At 34.4% G+C, this 18,332-nt stretch overlaps 1 protein-coding gene and 1 long non-coding RNA gene across 2 annotated transcripts in view; one reads left to right on the forward strand and one right to left on the reverse strand.

Annotated features, from left to right (window-relative positions):
* LOC125052735 (irregular chiasm C-roughest protein-like) overlaps nucleotides 1–2,663 on the reverse strand; it is a 94,825-nt gene extending 92,162 nt beyond the window's left edge. The window contains exon 1 of the mRNA XM_047653741.1: nucleotides 2,514–2,663. The gene's annotated coding sequence lies outside the window, so the exon portion shown is untranslated. The remainder of the gene's footprint in view (nucleotides 1–2,513) is intronic.
* Nucleotides 2,664–3,119: 456 nt separating this feature from the next.
* On the forward strand, nucleotides 3,120–4,444 carry LOC125052729. The gene is made up of 2 exons (XR_007117480.1): nucleotides 3,120–3,474; nucleotides 3,634–4,444. It is a non-coding gene; the product is annotated as an uncharacterized LOC125052729 (long non-coding RNA).
* The last annotated feature ends 13,888 nt before the right edge of the window (nucleotides 4,445–18,332 follow it).

Genomic DNA, 18,332 nt, shown 5'->3' on the forward strand with positions numbered 1-18,332 from the left:
TTTATTAATTCAGATACATATATTTAATTAGTTATATAATTTAGATTTCATACCATACCTAAAAAACCTGGTAACAACCCTAGCTAGACTAGGACGATGAATAGTTAAGCCGATTAGATTCATAATTAATTTAATTACTTGGAAAATAATGTACCCAGTCAGCCTTTTATATTAATATGAATTCGCACTTATATGCGAAATTTGAATTTAAACTTGATGAATTAAGCAGTTTCATCATCGTCGAGGCAGAACACGAAATTCCACCCATATCACCTCGTCGTTCTACAACGGAGCGTTTTTTAAGGCAGTCTTTGGCGCGCACCACCACTATGTGGAACCAGCAGCCCACTGAAGTTCTGTTTCTGTTTCTGAACTAGACTTAGAGTTCTTCAAGAAAAGGGCAACGCACTCGCGAGCCCTCTGGCATTAAGTGTCCATGGGCGGCGGTATCACTTAAGCTCAGGTGAGCCTCCTGCCCGGTTGCCCCATGTTCTTATAAAAATAAAAATGTCTTTAATATTGGTGAAGTTAAGTACCACTTGCTGCAGCCAGATTCTTGATAGGTAACTCAATTGAATAAATCCAAATATAAACTACTATTAAAATAAATAAATCAGTGACGCTAAAACCTATTTAGGTCTTGGCCTCAGATTTCTGAATCTTTTTCATGATCATTTTTTAATCTAATAGGCAAGTAGGTGATCAGCCTCCTGTCCCTGACACACGCCGTCGACTTTTTGGTCTTAAACATGTCGGTTTCTTCACGATGTTTTCCGTCACCGTTCGAGCAAATGTTAAATGCGCACATAGAAAGAGAGTCCATTGGTTCACAGCCGGGGATCGAACCTACGACCTCAGGTATCAGAGTCGCACGCTGAAGCCACTAGGCCAACACTGCTGCTAAACTACTATTAAGAGTATGAAAATGGATTTATACAGGTTCAGTAGTCTCTTGCATACAAAGCTTTTGTTAGCTATTAAGTCTGTGTGTCTGACAATTATACAAACTAAAACCCTTTTAGCGTAGCGTAAGACTTTGACAGTGACAGAGGGAGGGTAACAGTCATAGTCGAGACATTGCGTCAAGTATTAAATACGTTTTTGTCATACGATAGTCACGATTACAACCAACCCACAACGCACTTAAACGTGACAGAAAATTATAATATAGACGTATGCTAGGTGAAAAATTGCTATTTTCCCAAAGATATTTGGGAACTGGTTTTTAACGTAGATGGTGCGACAGTACTGGTGAGAATTGTATTTGTACTGATAAAGGCTATATCATCCCGCTATGGCAGTATTATTAAGCTAATATAGAAGTAGAATTGAAATTTTATTTTTAAAGACAATTCACACCAACTGACCTAGTCCCATGCTAAGCTGGTGAAGCTTGTGTTATGGGTACTAGGCAACGGATATACATACTTATTATAGATAGATAGACATATAAATACATATTTAAACACCCAAGACCTAAGCACAACACCAAATGCTCATCACATCGATGTTCGTCTCAGCCGGGGATCGAACCCGGGACCCATGGATTCGCAGTCAGGGGTACTAACCACTAGACCAATGAGTCGTCAGACAAATTACAAATTCCCTTTGAATATCATACACAGATTTGCCAGACACGGGGTTAAAAATATGTTTTTAAAGTGTCTTATAGCTGGTCAACTGAGGTATAAGGGCAAAATACGTTTCAATATTCCGAAACCTAAAATAGAAATAGTGCAGAAACGGAAATTGAATCCGTCTTACAAGTTCCGATGAAAATATTTCTCATATAGAAAAGGGTTTGAAACGTTATATTAAAAATACATTTCACAAATATTACTAACCACAACTATAAATAAATAAAACTCTATAATAATAATTGTATTGAAGCTCACCTAATTGCTACTTTTAATATTACGTATTATAATAACAAGATCTAATATCATTTTATAAATAAGAAAGTAATAAGAAAAAGGTACTAAAAAAAGCTAATTTTGTAATATGTAATAAAGTTATTATTAATTTCATCTTCAGTTATCTGTTATTTGAATAATGATGAAATTCGATCTCAAAACCAATTTGAAAAGGCCAAGTTAATATGAAACGCTACATACAACGCCATCTATTAAAGGCTTTGAGAAACAAAAGTCTGAATACACTAAAGTTTATCATACGAAGTTATAAATAATTAAAAAAAAAACAAATTAAAACGTTATCTAAAAATATCCCAAGTTAAAGTAATCCTAATAAAATAACTTTTAATCCCTTATCTCGACATCATACTATCAAATTGTAAAGTATAAATTTTAAGATAACATATAAATGTTATATTTAAGTTATATAAGTGCACTGAACACATGTCGTAATAAAAAAAATAACCAAACAAAAAAAATTTGATTATAATTTTATTAATACGAAAGTAAAAAAAAGTTTCGTTCTTTTAGTATTTTTAGTGATATTCAAGAATATAAAATGCTAAGTTATAACATAATTTACAATTATTTAAAACATACCTAAATTCACTTAAAATAATCCATCACAATTCACAAAAGTCAAAATGCACACAACACGAAAGTTCAATAGTTCCATAAAAAGTTCGTAAAAAGGCGCGAAAACAATTCACAGCACGACCGATGCCACGCCGCGTTGACAATATACTGACGTAAACCGATATTCAGGCTTTGTGCAGTCTATGCAGTTAGAAATATAGGTGAGAGGTGAAGAGTAAAACCTCTTTGCAACTTTGGCGCTCCTTATTCTAATGGTACCACGATTTCGGTTTATAGTTTAAGGGTGAGATCTATAGTGCGCACTTGGACTTTGCTCAGACTTACCTTACGAAAAACTTTGCTTAGTGTACACTAAGGTTAAACTATGATTTCGTATTTATAGACATTTTAACGGTGAGATTAAGCTAAGCCCAAGCTAAGACAGCAAATGTCAAAATACAAATTGATGTTTCATTTCATGCAATACTTTGTTTATTATCCTTTAAAAAAGTAAATAATAACAAATATTTAAACATCTAAAACGGTACACATATATCTTCAATTTATTGTTATTTATGTATTCATTTATTTTATTATTGCAATAACTAGAAATTTACGAGTAACCTTTAGAAAATGTATTAATTATTTAAAGATGTTATTATTGATTTAATTTTGTTACGTAGAACGGATCGCATTGTTTTGACAACAGCAACAGAGTACTTGTATCAAATATCAACAATTGAAAATTTTGCCTAAAGTGTTGTATATGTTCGGAACGAATACAACCAAAATCCTTCCATCCTGTACGGTCAGTGAGAATGAATTCAAAAGAAGGAACCGTATTTTGAAACACACGGTATTAAATGTGATCCTGCCGCTGATCATTACAAACTTGCAACCTTATAACAACAGAGGATCGCCAAACCTACCGCAATTGCAAATACTTATTGCATTAAGGCATAAAAATGCAACTGGATGTTTTCAGGTAATATTGTGTTCATAAATATGTATGGTTTTTCGATTTGAATATTATACCTATGTATTCTCAAATGATTTTAAATACATTATATGTTGAAGACATTTGTCTTCTGACTTTCAGAAATATAACATAAATGTAACTAATAATAATTCATTGACATTACAGATGGTGTGTGGTGATCTAAACAGCATAAGCCAATCTACAGTCTGTTTAATTATAAATAAAGTCTCTGCAGAGTTGAGTAAATTACTTCCTAGATTTGTAAATTTTCCAAGAAATATGAACACAGCCAAAAGGAAGTTTGAAGAATTAGGAAGATCTAATACTCACCATGACCTAAACAGTATAATCAGAGATATTGACTGCACCCATATAAAAATTAATAGACCCAAAGGTATCACTCACTCGGAAGCATACAGAAATAAAAAAGGGTAATTTTCTGTAAATGTGGAAGCAATAATAGGGCCTGATATGGAAATATTTGTTATAGTGACCAGGTGGCCTGGCAGTTCACACGACAGCAGGATATTTAGAAACTGCCAGGCGTATGCAAGGCTGCTAAATGGTGAACTAGAAGGAGTTTTAGTAGGTGACAGCGGTTATCCGGCACTTAACTTCATGTTAACAACACTTTTATATCCAACGACAAGAGCTGACAATAATTATAATTATTCTCAAATAAGAACTAGGCATATTGTTGAAAGGGTTTTCGGAGTGTGGAAAAGGAAATTTCCATGTTTACAGCTAGGACTATAGTCAAAATTGACAAATACTAGTTATATATAATTATAGCTTGTGCTGTATTATATAGGTATACAGAGTGGGGATGCTTATGACGATGGTGATCTTGCTGACACCAGAAGTTGAGTAACACAGAAACAATGAAAGATCTCCTACAGGTCTAGCATTCTGGCAATCTGTGATTGCACAATTGAACTAGGTAATTGGTTTGGTAATAAAGAATATCAAAACAAAACTTGTTTCATTTTAATCATTTATTTTCTGATTCTTTTTTTAACTGTAATACATATTTCTAATACTAATTTATATTTTTGTTGAAGAAATTCTATTTCTAACAGATTTTTTAATTTCATATGTTCCACTCCTATCTCAAATTATTTAGGGTAGTCAGGTAATAAATGGTAGAAGATTCAGGGAAACGAAAATAACAGATGTGAAGCGAGAGACATCGGTTAGGTTATAGTTTGAATTTCGTTGTCACTATAATATGCCAGGGCTGCCAGGTGACATACAAAATCACACCAGTTATTTTTAAGATTTCTCAAAAATGGGGTTTGAACAATTACATAAATAATATAAATAAACAACAATAAATACCATAATAATGTGTAATTATTTTAATTCATGCATTTCATAGGTATTTATCAAGATCATTTATAATTTCTTTGAATTCAAATTCTATTTTTCCCAAAGTCTATGGAACTCCGATACAAAATGGCAACACCGTTCATTAAAAACCGACAAAAATAAAAAGTCCAGTAAAAGATATGATGGTTAAGCAAATTTTAGGCCATTATTTTTGTTAGGCTTATAGTCAAAGTTTTTGGTAAGTCGTCGATTTCGTGGACTTGGGATTAAGCTAAGCCAACACTCGGAGAGATTCGCAGTTTGCTCTATAAATACCGACTGTGTCTTAACTCGATAGTTAAGTCAGAGCAAAGTCTAAGTGCGCACTATAGATCTCACCCTAAGTGCGTATTGGACTAACTTAAACATTCCGTAGGCGATTATTAAATTCATATGGCCAATATAATCTTAGTGGTAGTTCAAACACTTTACTTTTTTATCAGATAACATAATCTAAGGCTTAAAATAATCAGAATAAATATTTAAATTATCGTCGCAAACTCGATGAATTGTAAACCTCCTTCTGGTTTTTGAATTAGGTATATATACATATATATATATAGGAATAGAAGATTTCGTCCTTCAAAAGCAAAGTTTTTAAAATTAGAATTTTTTAAACGTTGTGAGATATAAAAAATAAATTGGTCTAGCTGTCAGTTGTCACAAAATTAACGACTCGTAAAAACCAACAGTGTTGTAATTTTTTAGGTTTTGTCTGCAAAAAGCTAATTGAATAGTTTGTTTTGTAGTAACTGTTACCCAAGATTTTAAAAAATAGGTGCACGTGCGTGAAAAGAAAAGCTATTTGCGTAGTTGTGTCAAGTTTTATACAGTCTGCATAGTTCAAAAAATAACAATAAATCGCTATATATATTAACCGTATGTATTATTTCATTAGGTAATTGTGATGGAAAACAGCGGATTGTCGTCCGTTGAATATGCATTTAGATATTTTTTTGTCCCACGAGACAGGAATTTTCAAGTTAAAAAATAAACGTAAGACAAGGCGATGTACTCCACAGACTATAGACTGGCTGGTAGATGAATAACTGGTCACACATTGACAATAATAAAAAAAAACATATAATATTTATTACAGTTCAAATAATCCGGTTATATTTAAATGTGCATTACGCACGTAAATACGGCGTTTGTTCAATAATGAGGTTGTATGATTATGAATGCGTTTAAGAATAATATGGAGCCAAAATGACGATTTAAATTATATAAATGATATTTTAACGAATATAAAACTTTGATCAACTCTCCTTTAACGGATAATTATAGACCAGTGACCGGTTAAACAAACTAACGCTTACACGTAATGATTGCTACACAAAAAGTTAACTATCGGTTCAAGATTAACCCGTGTTCTTGGAAAGTTTAATATGTTACTTACTTTTTAGAATGTTCTAAGCTGTTACGTAACAAATAAACGGCGGGTGGGCCTGTTTGATGTATAAGAAACTGCTACTTTATATTTTCTTTATGTGCATTGATTGAAGTCCTTAGTGGAAATAAACACAATATAAGTAAAAGTTTTTGCCGCGCACCACCACTATGTGAAACCAGCTGCCCACTGAAGTATTTCCGAACCAATTCGACTAAGGGTTCAAGAAAAGAGAGTAGGGGAGCGAGGGGCTAGTTGTAACAATTTTAACAAAACATTGAATATCATGAAGTGTATTGGCTAAATTACTACCAAATAAATTTTGATCGATACTCTAACTATTAATCTATGAAGTCGAATTGAAATATTATCAAATCTACAGGTAACTATCTCACAATTATGATTTTTTTGAAAAAAGGGAAGTGTTACAACTTACCCCGTGGTTGGGGGTAGTTGTAACATCTCTTGGGGCAAAGTAGTAACAACAAAAAAAACAAAAATGTGACCTTCAAAACTTTATTTTTCGCAGATTTTTTAACTTTTCCTTTCCCCTTTCGCTTTTCTGTATCATCTTTTTTTGCTTTTTCTTCATCTTTTCTTCATATTCCACTCTCAAAGCTTCTTTTTCAGGCGTATCTGTCAGAATAGGAGACTTCCTTTTGCGTCTGCAAATTATATTTGTTTTCCGTGGTGGCGCCTTTGGTAATGGTCTAATCTTTCATTGGGAAAATTGATTTTGACCAGAGCAACTTGGAGTTGGTTTGTTCGCAGTTTCAATGTGGCGTATATTTATGTTGTGCTGATATCCACTTTAGGAGCAGAATCAGCAGATAAATTCTCACTTTCATTTAGAACATATTCTGATTGTTCTGTAGGATCTGGACGATCAGTAACATAAGAGGGCGCAAAGTCACTATCTTGGAAAATATAAACATTCAAAGACCAAATACCAGAAGCTTTAAATCCACTGATAATATTTGCAGGGTTCAAGGCAAGTGATAATGACTCCTTCACTACATTTCGGATGTCATAAATTGCCATCGTTTTACCTGGATTATTATACATCCATGCAGTCTGTGCTCTGTTCACGTGGTTTTTAAAAGGGCCGTAGACTCCTACAACCATAGGTTGCAAATTGTGGGAGCAATGGGGGGGGAAACGATAACATGATTTTCTTTGGCTTTTTCGACAGCTGCAATATTCATACGTGAGCCATGATTATCAAAAAGTAACAGAACTGGCGCTTAATTGGTAGGTTTCGCGTGTTTGATAAAATGATCTATAAAAATCAAGAATTCTTTTTCAGTCATCCACCCTGAAGAATTGCCAGCTCCAATTCAATCTTGAGGTCCACCGCGAATGAACATTTCTGAGTATTTAAGCCGGGGAAAAATAAACATCGGTCGTCAGTAACTTCCAGCAATCTGGGGGCAAATTGTAACATGTTACAACAAACCCCGAGGTTTTGTTACAACTAGCCCCTAGATACAGTTCTTAATATTTATCACGATAACTATTAAATCAACTTAGTAATCTCGAAAACGGTTACACATCATCATAAATAGTTACATTTTAGCATAAAATAAAATACATAAAACTTCAAAGCTACGAAAATAGTAAAACTAACCAAAAATTTACGTAAGTAAAATTATAGGTTACCTGTCAACAATAAAGCGTTTGCACACACCCACTCACTACGCCGTCTGGTGGAACCCTGGCTGTGGTAAAGTGGCGTGGCACGTTATAAGTTTAAGATTAGGTAAAAAAAAAACGTGAATAAAATTCAAATTCCTATTGAAAAAGGTCTGTTACTATTTACCCCTGTTACAACAAGCCCCGCGCTCCCCTACCAATTCTTAATAGGCCGACTACGCGCTCGCTACCCCTCTAGCATTGAGAGTTTCCATTGGTGTCGTTATCGCTAAACATCACCTGCCCGTTTGCCCACTGTTCTTTAGAACCACTGAAATTTTATTTCGTCGGTGTTTTCCACCCATATTACTTCTACTATAATAACTAACTAAAAATATATTGAGTTTCTATAACTAAAAATGAGCTTTAGGTATTTTTTTAAATATTTTCAACTACGTCTGTGTTGCTGTAAAAAAAATACTTCAATTACAATATTATCTGTATTTCTTTTAAAATTAACTTTTGAGTTTAATTGATTGAACGCGCTTATCTGGAGAACTAAAGAAATATTTATATTATCTATAGCTTATTATAACGAAGAATTTAAGAATTTAGTACATTTTTTGTAGTCTATGTAAAATTATATTCGGGTTTCAATGTCATAAACAAACTTGCGAAATGTTCAAAGACAAATTTTAATTCAAAACAGGTTTTATTTAACGTGCCAAGCACGAACACTCATTTCAGTTGTGGACAGTTTTGAACAAAAACGTTGTTTTTACAAAGCTATGGTCATGTATGACAGTTTAAAAAGATTTAAAAATATCAGTACTTCAGTATTTCAAAGGCTTATTTTTATACAACATATTAAATGTATCTATCTGTTTTCAGCATAGTCTTAACACAATTTAACAGAAAGAGAGGGTAGTTAAGCGAAAAGAGTGAAAACGGGGTCATTTGAAGCTAGGCGTTAGTGACTATGTTTATTATTTCAACATCGAACTTTGGGGCAGAATACGAAATTCCACTCGTAGATCTTAATGTAAAAGGAACAGCACTATTTGGAACCAGCAGCTCATCAAACCAAGTCAACTAAAGGTTGAAAAGAGCAAACCACTTCTCAAAGCGTGGCAATGAACTTGCGAGAAGTTTTCTGCCGGTTTTATAACATATAAAAAAGCCTGAAACAATTTACAGTATTATCGGGAATCGAACCTGTTTTTTCCATTTCTAACCATATAAACGCATTAAATACCGTACCTTAAAATTATCACACAATTTCTAAAGTTATACAATATTTTTATGAGGGAACTTCTATTGTTTCAAATCATACATTTATTACATTAACTTCCCAAGACTTAAATGTAACAAAACCCATTGTTACCAACTTTCTAGCTTTATTTGGTAAACAAGTGTTATACTTGATAAGTAAGATGTATTTCTCGAGTATCACGCATTTAATAGAAATAGTGCAGAGACGCTAAGGTATAACGGTATATATATATAATATATAGTCTGGTCCTCAGATTCTTGTTTCTGTTTCATGTTCATTTGTTTTTTTTAATAGGCTTGAGGCGGTATCTGTCAGAGGACGTAGCACGTTTAACGAAACGGCCAACCTCCAGTAATGGAGAGGCACCAAAAGAAGAAGAATTGGCAAGTATTCCGCTTTCTGTCTGATACACACGATTTGAGAAATGCCGGTTTCCTCACGATGTTTCCTTCACCGTACGAGTGTTAAATGCGCTCATAGACCGAAAGTCCATTGGTGCAGGCGGGGATCGGAACCTCGGATGCAGATGGGAGTCGCACGCTGAAGCCACTAGGCCAATACTGCTCTTCATTTAATAGAAACCTCAAGAAAACGTAAATATTCATTTGATTATAACACAGACAGAAAACTATCTTCTCTATTCTGTGATAAAACATAAATTATTTTATTGTTACTATATATTAGTTTATATATACAGTTGAGGTGACACCATACTAGTTATAAGTTTAAAATATTGTATCCTCCTTACTTCTTAAAACATTGTACATATTTCTTATTTGTTTGTTTACATATAATTGCTAACTTCATATATAATAAACAGGTAATTTCACAATAAATCTAAGTTTAAACAGAAGACGGCAATCTACAGAATTACGTAGATCAATTAGAAGCCATAATACCATTATTCTTTTTAATATGAATACATTTATTCACAGACTACAACCATTAATGAGGTTTGTTCGAAAGCAGGTTTCATATAAAAACTAAAATAAATTTAAAAACGTTGGTGTCTGTAACAGTGTACCTTTATGGCAGCATTTCTTCGGGCTGTATTCCTACTTATTTGTTGAGCGAGCGATTGGGTCACCGGTACTATCTACCGCCAATTTAAATATGTAATTAGCGCCTGTGCACTTGTCCCGCACGGCCCAAGAGTCTCTACTTCAAAGGGAACAAATTTGGAGGAAATACTTTCATATTTTTTATAATATTCTCCCAATTAAGTTTTTAGTGATTTATAGGAACATTGAACCCTATAAGTATCTAAACAAAATCAAAGGGGAAAGTTATCATTTTTAGGTTATTATTTCCCGCCTGCTCTGCGGCCGCAGTTTCATATTAATTCACGTCAGGACGTATCTTGACAATCAAAACTTCATGAATAATATAAATGAATGAGTTGCAAGAAACCTCCATTCGCGTTAAGATGTGTCGAAAGTTTTCTCAGAGATCTACAATAATAATATTGTTGCGAATCTGTCCGTTACGTGTTGCTTATTATATTACAACAGATACGTAATTTAATGTCCAATTAATGCCTCATTTACGGTTGAGCAAGCGATTTGAATCCTTACTAATGAATAGCTTTTCTTCTTTATGTAGCTTGGCTTAACAGCTTGGAGTACCGGGTATCTAGTGCTAGTCGAAAAAGCTCTTTGGTGAAGAATGCCGGTCCACAACCATACGTTCCGCAACCACAACTTCTTCCTTTTCCAGACCGTCTCTTGTCCTAACTTTTTCCCATCATTATAAGCTGTAACAAGTCCTATCAATGATGAAATGAAATCTAAGTAGCACTTATTTAACCACCCCCATGGTTTGATCATTTGATCGCTCTAAAATGCCAGGTAAGATCAAAATCTAATAATCATCTATAAATCGCCTTCTAAACTTAAAAATGGGACTAAAATAATCACGCTATATTTTTAAAAGCCGCATTTTTAATGGCATTTTGGTGCTTCAATCGCCTAAAATATTATAAATTAAATAACCACAGTCTGTATGTTAGCTTGTATCCACTAAATTTCAGTCAAGCTACTTAAAGTGCACGTTGTCACTGGAAAAACTTGCTGCGAAATTCTTGTTGTGAATTTTATTCTCGGTATCAAATGTTGAATGAAATATGAACGTTTTCAAAGAATTAAAGAAACTGTTATGTTTTAAATGTTATTGCAAGTAAAGTATTATATAGTAAAAAATATGATTTAAATTAATAGAAAAATATGGACTGCCACAAGGACAACATTTTAGATTTAATTATTTTCTATGTTTATGTTTAATATCAGCTGCGTTAAGACTAATTCGTGGATAAGTTCATTAATATGTTTAGAGATATACATCTTTATATATAAATCTTCTGTGCGTGTTTCTAATTAAACCCCTCACGGCTGAACCGATTTTGATAAAATTTGTTGCAATTGGATACGAATGGTTTTATTTTATTTTTTGTATATAAGTCATTTATGCGGGACAACGTCTGTCCGTCTGGCCCGCTAGTATTATATTATATTTATGATGGTTTTAAAGCGCGCATCTTTTTAAATAAAATTAACCCACACTTTCAGACTATGTATAAGATAGTGTCGAACATATTATTTTTATTTTATTTATGTGTGGTTATTTATATCTTCAAGCCCTTTTCGCCTTTCGCTTCATCGACTATGATGACTTTCACCATGCATGGTTAAGGGTTTTAACTTACCTTTAACTTGCCCCTTAAATTTCACAAGAAAAAATATATAAAATGTAAAGGAAAAACTCGGACATATGTAAAGAAATCGATAGACAACATGAACAACTGAAGTTAGTGATTTAATGATATAACATCATTAATTAATAAAATTTCATTAATTTATAAACCTACAGGTAGCATTAGGCCGTTGAATAATTTTGTTCTTGTTTCATTTATTTGAACATTACTATAAAAGGTTCGTACTAATATGGCACAATCTTTGTATTCTTATGGCTTTAAACAGAAGTATACGCTACTTTATAACGATGTTTATAGCGACGATATTATCTATTCAACTGTATACATTGCTAGTTTTAATACAAAAAAGATTGCTGTTCTGAGGTTCTAGAAAATTACGTTTGTATGTGGTCAGTCAGAATATAGGTATTGAAAATCACTCTTCTTGAACTCAAATAACATATGGTTTTTTATAACTGCTTTATAACGCAATGTACGTCAAAGTTATTTTATTAATCGTTATTTCAGATTTCTCCACAGAAAAAACGCAAAGCCTACCTGTGCTCCCACTCTAGCGCCACGCGACACCATCGCCGTCTCTATCGAACACATACAATGTGTCTATAGCTGTCACTCTCGCACGGCACGCTTATATAACTATCTCGCTCGCACTGGGTGAACGCACGGCGCATCCGTTGAGAACTGGTTAGTGACAGGTGCAAAAGTTGGTCCATGGTACATTCTTTGCCCAGTTTTGTTTTTAAAATTTATCATGTCTGCCATATGGCTACATTAATAAAAATCATTTAGATTTCATCTTGGCCAGTACCTTTTAATGACCTCACAATAACTACCTATATAATGATTTATATAAAAAATCAGTGGCGCTACAAACTCTTTAGGTCTTGGCCTCAGATTTTTGAATCTGTTTCATGATCAATTTTAAATCTAATAGGCAAGAAGGTGATCAGCCTCCAGTGCCTGACACACGCCGTCGACTTTTTGTGTCTAAGACATGTCGGTTTTCTCACGATGTTTTCCTTCACCGTTCGAGCTAATGTTAAATGCGCACATAGAAAGAAAGTCCGTTGGCGCACAGCCGGGAATCGAACCTACGACCGACCTCATGGTATGAGAGTCGCACGCTGAAATAATTAATATACCGACACATTTAGGAAAAGCCTAAAACTTTTTTATCATACGAGAAAAACTATTTGAAAAAATCCAAGATAACTAAGCGATGTTAAGTTGTTCTCAAGCTTAACCCGAAGAAGGTTGTGCGTGCAAGTATTTTTGCTATACTTTGCTAAAATTTAATTAAAAATCGGTCAAGCCGTTTCGGAGGAATTTTACTACACACTATGACACGAAACTATTATATATAACTGGATTAATTTCATCACGATCCCTTCAACTAATAACATCACGGGCGGCATTTTAACCTCTTGCTGACCAACGAGTGATTGTTCACTTGGAAAATCGAGTTATTGTTTGAATAATAACTCGATTTTTCGACTTCAGTAGATTTATATTATTTAAATTTCCTCCATGAAATATCTAAAATGAAGATTAACATGTAATATTAAAGGTACAAAGGAGAGTGCGGGCGAAAATTACTGTGTTGTCAGTCGCAGGTGTACAAATTTCCAATACCGGGTATCGCGAAATGCGCCAAATAAACCACAATATTCCTTGGTATATTCCGAGCTTTCACTTTGGAGATTTCACTTTGTATCAATTTTCTACTGATTATATAATTAAAAATTACACTTCTACTGATTTTCTACTGATTATATAATTACAAATTACACTTCTGCAATCTGTAAGTAGAATTTCCCACATAGATCTCACATCTCTCAGAAATACAGACAAAAATGTCGTTACATAGAGAATGAACGGGTCAGTGGAACATTTTATTTATAAGTTTTTATAAACAATATATGGCAACACAAATTCTACACAACCTTTAAATAATATATTTTATAGAACAGGGGGCTAAGGGGCAGGAGGCTGATCTAATGTTAAATGATAGACATTTGACATTGACAGAGGATTCGCAAGTGTGTTGTCGACCTTCAAGAATTGGTACGCTCTTTTCTTGAAGGACTAAGACGAACTGGTACTACTAATCAAGTAAAAACATTGTTTCGATTGTCAGTAATTCGTCGATGATCAGTCCTTCCGAGCGGCTTGGTTCCTTGGCGTGGCGTAGAGCATGCATCTCTCTGCATCTTCTACCGTATTAAGTAGACAGTTGTCGGGGTCAATAGCTGCAGCTGAGTTATATCATTGGATGTCAAGGAATGAGAAAACCGATTTACCACCATAATGCCTTCAAAATTTTTTCAGTTACATTAAATGAAAATCTTTCATAGGTAGATTTCAAACTTTGGTATGTATGTTATTCGCGAACACGCAAACATCTCAAACATCACGTAATCGTATCATAAGCTGGGATTAAGCAAACACTGAGTGTGGGATAATTTCCATATATTTGTGGCGCTGTCGTATTTAGCGGTTGTGAGCCTAGATAGTGGCACGCGACGGGTCAGAAATTCTTAAGTTAAGGGCACAAACAGGACTTGTACTTAAGTCTTTATAACGAATTTCAAGGGACCGAGCATATTCTTTCGTTATAGGGAGTAAATATAAAAATAAATATAGTTAAAAAACTATAAAACACGCTTTTAAAGCACATTATTTTTCACTTTTTAGTTTGATGTGCTTTAAAAGCGTGTTTTATAGTTTTTTTAAACTATATTTATTTTCCACTTTTTAGTCCTAGCAGCAATACGTGTTGTCTCAATTTAATCGTATTGCTTTGTGGACTTAAAAAAAATTTCGTTGTTTTTTCGAGATAAACCTATGAAATTATTATGTTGTCGCTGATTCTTTATAAGTGTACAAAGTTTGAATTAAATCTGTCCGTTTAAAGTGGGTCAAAATCGAGTCCGAAGGAGTCGGTTACATACATACATACATACATACAGGTGAAGCTAATATAAATCGTGTAAAAAGAACTAATTTAGCCAATTACAATAATTTCTAATTTTATTACAATCAATAAGTAAATTATTCTAACATAACGCTTTTCTTTTACTGGCCTCCTTAACAGTTTCAAAATGTGTTTACGACTGATAATACACGATAGGTGACGGTGGTGCGTTTAGTAACTGAGACCAAAATTTCCTACAGGCAATGTAATCTAAGAATAATGGCACACGTGTTAATGGAATTAACAATAACAAAGACGAGACGGTTGTTCAGACCTCATGTGTCTTTCTTAGAAATTTCGGCAACTCAAAAGGATAGTTGTAAGCTGATTATAAAAACAATTACATTCTAGTATGTTGTTGATGTCTAAATATGAAAATATTCCTTCGTTATATAGAATGTCGTTATAAAGAGTTTACACTGTATATGAAAACAATTAAAACATTTATAACAAGACGTCCAGTTAGTGTAGCCACTATAATAAAGCAGTTTAAATAAAGCAGTTTTATCATGTTAATCTAAGCAGTTTTGGCAATTCTTGTAACGGAAAGATAGCATGAGTGAGCAAAATGTACAGCCTTGGCTCGTACAGGTGATGTTCAGACCAGCGCAAGCTTTTGCTGAGTAAAATAAAAATAAATCAGTGGCGCTGCAACCTCTTTAGGTCTGGGCTTCAGATTTCTGAATCTGTTTAATCATCATTTTTCAAACTAAAAGGCAGTTGATCAGCCTCCTGTGACTGACACACGCCATCTCCTTTATGGTCTAAGGCGAGCCGGTTTCCTCACGTTTTCCTTCACCGTTCGAGCGAATTTTAAATGCGCACATTGAAAGAAATTTCATTGGTGCACAGCCGGGGATCGAACCTATGACCTCAGGGATGAGAGTCGCACGCTAAACCCACTAGGCCAAGACTGCTCTATACAATGTTTAATAACCAATGCGCCCACTATATCACGAACCGAAAACTAATTTCAGTTTTAAGCTAGCCCAATGGCTTAACTATATTTACTGTGAAGTTTCACCCCCACTTAGGTCGCGGTTTTGTTTGATGTACTTTACGAACTTCGAGCACATCTCAATCCAAATTGATGACTTCATCTTGCCGCGAGTTTGCTAAGCTCGTCTGAACTCTTCTGCCCAGTTCCAATATTAATAACGAATGGTTCTATTTTAAGGTTGTTTTAGCATTAGTTTGTTCGGTTATACATTTATAGTTAAAGCACTAGTCTTTCCATCGATATCAAAAATCTGCTGGCCCTGGAGAGGACTGGCTATCTTTGGAGGAGGCCTTCACCTACAGAGGAGTTCTTACATATCTAATGAAGAATAATAGTTTAATAAGGATTAAGGAAAAACTAACACAAGTAAATATAGGATCCAAACTGAATTACTAACAAAACTAATAATTGTATGTAAGCAAATTAACTTGATCTAATCTAACTTCTTCTTTTATAAGCTGTAAGAAATAAAAGGCTTTTTTATTTTTAATGAAGTGAAACTTCTTTATGCGCATGAGGCAATAATAATAATATTAGCGTCACGAAGATGTGCAGCGTTTTTGTCGAAGAAAAGGGAGAGAGTGAGAAAGGGCGAACGTGGCATCACGCACAGTGGCATGGAGCGAGAGGTGGGAGAGAGCTATAGTGAGAAAGAGTAAAGTCGGAAACATACTACTAAAACGCGACGCGACGTGTCGTGTCGACACCCGATGTCCATCGTGCACATTACCAACACGCAACACCACGACACGCTTGCAAATTCAAAAGTCATTTGGCTGATTTATTCCCCGCGCAATGTGCCAGCAAGTTTTTACCAATTTGAGGTTCAGATTCGAGGAATGTTTGCAGCGCAATGGTGCACACCTGAATGATGTTATTTTTAAGAAATACATTTCCCAGATGTCTATTTTAATTCAAATAAAAAAATTTATGTGTATTGTATTTAGTTTTTTTATTATATTTTTTTCAAATTCGCAAATCTTTCTGGCCCACCCTGTATTTTTCTAATAAACTGAATTGATTAGCAGCTTATTTGTATTAAACTAACAACATCCTAACTCCCTGTTTTTGTCCTTGTATTGAGGTAATCTCATGTCATATAAAACAGAATATTGTTTCACCAACTCAATTAATTTTTCGTCGTTCATTTCGCCAAATAAATCCAAAAATATCTAAGTATATAAATTGACATTCGTGTCAAAAACTTGAAAGCATTGACGTATGACGTCATCATCACAACATCCACAACACGCCGATCCAAATCGATTGGATGTTACCGCGTGTGATCACATGGCGTGTTGTCTATGTGCATCTGACCATATTAAATATTGATAAGTACTGACATGCGTCGGATGGCGTGGTGTAGCGTCGCGTTTTGGTAGTATGTTTCCGCCTTAAGGGAGATCGAGAAAAAATACCCGGTATTGGTTTTTTATTTATTATACATTTATCATATCACTGTATTTAATAGTCGTATCGAATGACAATGGCATAGTAATGGCCATGCTATACCCCGAGCTCATGGGTTTCCTTACATGCAAAATAATATTTGTTAATCAAAAGACGGACTTAAAAAGTAATGAATAAATAAATTAGTGATAATTATTTATTTATTAGTTACATGGATTACAATCAAGTATACAGTATTTACAGTTTTCTTAACCTACAAAGTAATAATAAAAATAAAAGTTTAAAAAGTTTGGTCCCTGTGGCAGTGTACCTTTAATGCTGGCAGCATTTCCTCGCTGTTTTGCGATACTTATTCGTTGAGCCAGGAAAGCACCAGCTCTGGTGTCACCGGTACTATCTACCAGACGCCAACATAAATTGTTAATAAGGGCCTGTGCACCTGTGGCCTTGAACCCCATGACCCAAGAGTCTCTACTCCAAAGGGAACAAAATCGAAGTTGGAGGAAAGACTCTTATATTACTTCAATTAAATAATAATTAATACTAAGATATATTATTACTAGTATTGTAGAAAATGAAGTTATAATAGATAAAGAGCTAGATTGTAATTCGACTATAGTCACTTTTGTAAAAAAAATCAATTAATAACGGCGTGCGTCCTCCAAACGGTATTAAAAAGTTACAAGAAATTCCGCGGTAATTAGTTAGTACGTCAGGTGCACGTGTTCCCACGACAATTTATCTGCTACCGAAGAAAAACAAACCGTTCATTTGATACTATATTTTAACTCGAGGTATTTTAAAACATAAGAATCACGAAACATGGTTTAAAACATGAGCAGTAGAGCCTAGTGGCTTCAGCGTGCTACTCACATCCCTGAGGTCGTAGGTTCGATCCCCGGCTGTGCACCATTGGACTTTCTTTCTATGCAACATTCGCTCGAAGGAAACACCGTGAGGAAACCGGCTTGCCTGAGACCCAAAAAGTCGACGGCGTGCGTCAGGCACAGAAGGCTTATCACCTACTAGCCTATTAGATTACCAAATGATCATGAAACAGTTACAGAAATCTGAGGCCCAGACCTAAAAGGTTGTAGGGCCATTGAT

Source organism: Pieris napi, chromosome 9 (assembly GCF_905475465.1).
Source record: "Pieris napi chromosome 9, ilPieNapi1.2, whole genome shotgun sequence".
NCBI lineage: Eukaryota > Metazoa > Arthropoda > Insecta > Lepidoptera > Pieridae > Pieris > Pieris napi.